The sequence below is a fragment of the Sander lucioperca genome, chromosome 13 (genome assembly GCF_008315115.2).
Source record: "Sander lucioperca isolate FBNREF2018 chromosome 13, SLUC_FBN_1.2, whole genome shotgun sequence".
Lineage (NCBI taxonomy): Eukaryota > Metazoa > Chordata > Actinopteri > Perciformes > Percidae > Sander > Sander lucioperca.
Window position 1 is genome coordinate 20,631,228 of NC_050185.1, and position 6,030 is coordinate 20,637,257.

A 6,030-nucleotide genomic window follows, 5' to 3' on the forward strand; every position below is an offset into this window, starting at 1 on the left:
AGGTCAAATGTCCCCCCATGCAGTAATAGTGAGTTCTCAGCTAACTGTCCCACAGATTGGCACAGATCCTTATGCAGCCTGTAATGACCCTATTAGCATATGAATTACTGTAACAGGTATCTAAGTGACAAAGTTTTGACAGTGAACCCAATGTTCCAGCTGTAATTCAAAACTGGTCTTAAACTATACCTGTGTTTAATAATTGATCATAGACATACATACAGTTCAAGCAGATTAACTTCACTGTTTGCTGTTCACAGTTTTGCCTTTGAATAATTGTCAGATAGTTTCAGAGAGTATTTCAATTGAAAAAATATAAATCTTGAGGTCATCATATCATGCACAAATACATACAAAGCTTTAATTTTATCACAGTGTATACAGTGTACAAACTCTTGCTGACCATTGAGAATCCGATGGAGACGGTGTAAATCTTGGGCCGGGCAGAACCCTCAACCATTGATGAATGCAGGAGAAGATGCACATGACATATGAAACACAGAGGGCATATGTTAGTATTAGCCTCAGATTTTTAAATCATATCCAATTCATCTGACATTTCAATGTTTTCTGCCTTTTGTGGATGTTTTCATTTTCCATTTCCAGCAGCTCTAAGCTGAGGTGAAGGCAAAAGACAATCCTGAAAATACATAAAAATTCATAAAAATGAGGGGTCTGCTTGCTCCTGTTTTTAAAAGGTACTATCCCTGCAGGTGCCCCCGCTGAACATAGGGAGAGTCTCCAACACCATTTTGTGGAAGAGCAGATCCACCAGCTTGTACGTTAGCTGGTTCTTAAGTAGGTAGCTGTAGTAGTAGACGTAACGGTGCTGGCTCAGGATCGTTACTCCCTTCTTGTCCTTGTCCTGACTTCTCCGTAAAAGTCAAGGGCTTCTTGGGCCTCCAGGAATTTGCCGCGGTGGAGGAGATAGGCGCAGATCATGACTCCAGTGTGGCTCTTCCAGGCCTTGCAGTGGATGGCCACCACGTGATTGTCATCCTCGCTGAGCCACTGGGCCAGGTCTTCACAAAACGGCTTAATTAGCTCCAGCTGAGGAGGGTTGTGGTCTTCGAATGGGTACTGTGCAACTCTGCAGATAAATATGGCAGCATTGAACTGTCTTTCTGAGCAGAGGTTGTAGATTTTGTAATGGTTTTTATGCTTTGGATCTAAAAACAGTACTACATGGTCTATATTGTTTCTGTACATGCCTTTGAGTCTCTCCACTGGAAAGCCCATTGCAATGATGTCTCCGCTGTGAGTTATGATAACTAACTACGTTAGTTTTGAGCTTATGCCAAAAACTATTCCCCTATATGACAGCTGGGGTAGCAACCATTGCCATTTAGACAACTGTGCACACACCATCTCCTTCACTCCCTCCCAGTTCTTCTTTACAAACCCCTCAGAACCCCAAAACACTCCCAAAACTTTTAACCCTTCCTTCCACCACTCAGGTCGCCCTGGCAGCCTGAGCACCGCTTTATCTCTCCATGAATGGCCTGGAGCCTGGGCCTTGACTGGGTCAAAATGAAAAAATTAATAACAATTCACAAAATTTTCAGATCAGTACAACAGCAGTCTCATTTGATTCGGGGGCTCTCACTGGACGTGTGGATATCCATTTTATGTGTGACACAAACCTGCTCATCATTTCTGTAGAAGTGGGCTTTTAAATGGTCAAAGTTTGTGTACGGTAAACCTGCAGCATCGGGTACAGCATCATCTCCAGTCGGTTGGATGACTCTCTCTCTAACCCACGTGACTGATAAAATTCCTTTATTCTTTTGTCTTCTCTTTTGTCCTGCATCACTCGATCCAGTTTGAGGTTGAGTAAAGGCTTTGTTTCATGGATTTTGATGTTGCACATTGCTTATTATTATTTTTTCACATGTCCCCACATACAGCAGGTCCTGAGATAGACCATTTAATAATGCCATTGTTTTAACTGTTTAACTCTCCTCCCCCCTTCAGCTCCAACACAATGTAATAACTGTCCTCCGTCTGATAGAAGTCCTCCGTTTTTATGAGGCACCGGTGGTCGATTCTCTGCAAAATCTTGATCTCAGTCTGTGTGTTTCTCATTGCTGTCGCTTCAGATTGAAAGTTCTTCTTGTTGATTATTTTCAATTTCTGGGCAGAGGATATTGTAATGGTTGTTATGCTTTGAATCCAAAAACTGTACTACATAGTCTATATGTAGTACAGTTTGTGAGGAGGGTTGTGGTCTTCGAATGGGTACTGTGCAACTCTGCATTTAAATTTGGCAGCATTATAGTGTCTTTCTGAGCAGAGGTTGTAGATTTTGTAATGGTTTTTATGCTTTGGATCCAAAAACAGTACTACATAGTCTATATTGTTTCTGTACACGCCTTCAAGTCTCTCCACTGGAAAGCCCATTGTGAAAAAAGCTGCAGGCTCCACTCCTGGTGGTGCCCTTCCATCAATTCCTTTAAGTTTCAGCTTATAAACCGCTGATGTCTTCTCCTTGTTCACTAGCACTTCAACCGGGCTGGTCTTTGCCATCTGGCAATACAGCTTGTTTAGAAGCTTGGAATAAGTGATGCACTTGGGGGGAGTAACACAGTCTTTGGTGGAAATCTCTGGGGGAACTCAAATATATTTTCATCAATCCCCTGGGCCAGGACATCATTTAAATCGTAGTCGATGAGCAGCATTTCCATCTGGTCTCCATGCTTCAGTCCCATTATTCACTGTGGGAATAGTGGAGATGCAGGGAGTTGGCAGCAATCTGGTGTGTATGAAGGGGGCGAGCAGTAACAGATGAAGTCCTCCATTTTTATGAGACAAAAAAAAAAGACATACGTTACAATCAGGGCATGAAGTTAACTTTTTTGACCACCAGCCACTGTGGCAGGTGGATTTTAAAATCCACCTGCCACAGGGACTTTTTACCAGCCACTTTTTTTTGTGTCGTAAAGGTGAAAAACAGGAATTGCTGTGTCTCTATGATCCTATCCTGTCCTATTGATGGTAGCCTACTCGTGGACATTGCTCCGTCATCACGTGCTGTAGTATGGGGGCCCGCCTTGATAATCCTGCATAGGGGCCCGGTGTTGGCTCGTTACGCCACTGCATATAAGAGATGAGATGACTGACAAAATCAGGAGTAGCCTACGCGCACCACAACAACAACAACAACACTGGTGAATGCGCACCATAACACAAGAATTTTTTTTGTATAGTTCTTAAAAATAAAAAAATAAATAAAAGGGAAACTTGTTTTGGGGAGAATAATACTTATTACTATTAATTCATTATTCTGGGCTGAGATTTCCTAGGAACCAAAAAGGCTCAGGATGCTGCAAATGTTGGTAAAATATGAAAATGGCTGGTGGATTTAAGACACAAAATAAGAATGTATTGAATGAATCAAATATGAACATATCTGTCATTGTCAGTGGCTTGTTGATCTTTACATTGTTAGTTAATTTCCTATCCTGGCCTGGGACACACATTCATACGGTTTCATTGGACTTTAACTTATCATTACACTTACAATAACGAGAGTAGCTGTCCTCAATTTAGGTCATCCTGTACGTCTCATCTGCGTTTTTTTCCTGCATCCACCGTGTGCGTTTGTGTGTGATTGTGTGTGTGTCTGTGCGTGTGTGTGTGTGTGTGTGTGTGTGTGTGTGTGTGTGTGTGTGCGCGTCAGTCGCGGGGAAACGGAGCAGCCCCGCCCGCTGCAGAGAGCCGACAGTATTGAAACAGCAGCAGCTTCAGTGACAGTGTACATTAATGTTAAAATGTATAAATGTTGGCAGGACGGTCTGAAATGTTTTGACGGTCTTTCGCTGTACGTTTTGTTGATAAATGTGATATGTTCGAGTCACACACGTCTCGTCTTCATATCAGAAACTAGGAAATTAACTTCACCCGTTCTCACTCCCGCTTGGTCAGTGGCTGCACGTGGGACTGCTGGGATTGTGTGAGTATTGAAATTGCGATAGGGGGCCCCGGCTGTCAATCAATGTCTGCTTACCGATAGTTAAGTGTCTGAATCACTCAATTCTCATTGGCTACCCGCCAACAGGTAGATTGACAGTTTCACCCGCCAATCACAAAAGTTACCCGCATTTGGCGGGTGGGCGGGTGCCAATTTCATGCCCTGGTTACAATTATTACTCAACCACTTCTTATAAAACAAAAGATAGAAGAAACAAAAACAAAAAAAAAACCGTCCATGCATTTAAAGTTACTTCTTCGAATTATGCACATAACCCAAATCTTTTGTTCTTGCCGCAGCAGCACCGAGGAATCCTACTTTCCTGAGTCCGAAGCCGAGAGAGCCATCAAGGACTTTCCCGACTGGCAACAGACTGGGGAAGCAAACAGTTTTTGACTGTGTCAGAGAGGCATTGTTGCAGGCAGCATTTGTACAAGAAACTATACACATAAAAACTTACCCAAGAAGATCTATGGACTGAGCTGTACTAAAATGAGCATAAATACACTGTGGAAATAAATGGGTCACGCCACTCAAACAAGGTACTGGAAATCACTTTTATTGTTTACTCAGAACACACATTCTCCCCATTTGTCCCTCAGTAACTTTAATTTTTTTTTGACAGATGAGGTCTTTACTGAAAAAGTGATGAGAAATACAGTATGTCAATATTCACAGGAGTTAAGGCGACATGAAAGGGACATTTCATGCATGTAAATATGAGCTGCTGTATCAACAAATTAACAAAAAAGGCTCACAGAGTTACAAAAGGTATGTTACATCAAAATCTCCACAAACCTGAAAAGAAGTCAAATAAAAATACATTTTGCTCCCAGTCTGAAAAAGTACAATAACATATTGTGAGTAGGTTCATACAGGCCGTTTCTGGACAGTTTTGTACTGTATATACAAAATAAGAAACATTGAAAAACAACAACAATAACAACACAGCTTCATGTTTAGCAGGATTTACATCATTTACACCAGTGTCAGATTTTAAACTTTGTTTATCACATTTCTGGTTTTATTAAAAGGTTCTCAGTTGCCAAAACAAAGATATACACACAGAAAAAGTACAGATTCTGTTGAGGTCATCATTTTAACAGCTTTGTAAAGGCTCACCAGTGAGCAGAACATGAAGTTGTCATGCCTACAACAGCTGAATGTGGCGATTTCCATGTTGCTCAGCCAAATGCTTCACAAATTTATCTAGATCTAATGCCCTTGTGCGTTTTGATTCAATGCTGAGTACAGCCAAACTCGATAGTCTCTTTTCTGTCATAGTTGACCGCAAATAAGTCTTTATGTGCCTGAGAGATGAAAAACTTTGTTCACAGGATGCACTGCTCACAGGTAAAACAACTGCTATTTTACACAACCTGAACAACTCATAAAACACATCCTGGTTTAGTTTGAAAGAAAAACACTTTGTCCAACTACATTTCTTGTGTTGTTAACTGTGACAGCAAAGGAGATCGATACAAAACATAAGTCAAAATAAGAAACAACAGAAAATCAACAAAAAATTCTGCAATAAAAATCACACACACACACACACACACACACACACACACACACACACACACACACACAGACAGATGTTGAAACCAGATTGAATTCACTTTCTTAAATGGTCCAACATTGCCACCTAGTGGTGGAATCTGAAACAACACAGATTTGTTGGTGGCAGTGGCAGAGGTCAGGAGGTAAAGGCTGTTTTCCAGACATACCTGCCTAGTGTGTAGGGTTTTGCATGTCCCAAGTTTTACACCTCCTCACCTGGATTGTCAATGGCTAAGCAGCTGTAAATAAAATGAGAACTGTGTATGTATTTGTGCATGATATTGTAGGAATTCATTTTATAAAATGTGACCGATTTGACCGGTCGGTCTGGCCCTAAAAAGGCCAGACTTAATCTGACTTCAATTCTATGGTCACTATTTTCTGTTCGTTTACTGGTAGATCAGAGAAATAAAACTCAGGATTCAAATCAAGACCAGGATTCGTCCAGTTAAAGTTAATAACAAGTTTAGTGAAATGATATTGCAGAATACAAGTAT

The 6,030-nt window shown here is 41.2% G+C and overlaps 1 pseudogene; it reads right to left on the reverse strand.

The window, feature by feature from the left end:
* Nucleotides 1–673: 673 nt before the first annotated feature.
* On the reverse strand, nucleotides 674–2,708 carry LOC116037825 (annotated as a pseudogene).
* Nucleotides 2,709–6,030: the final 3,322 nt, after the last annotated feature.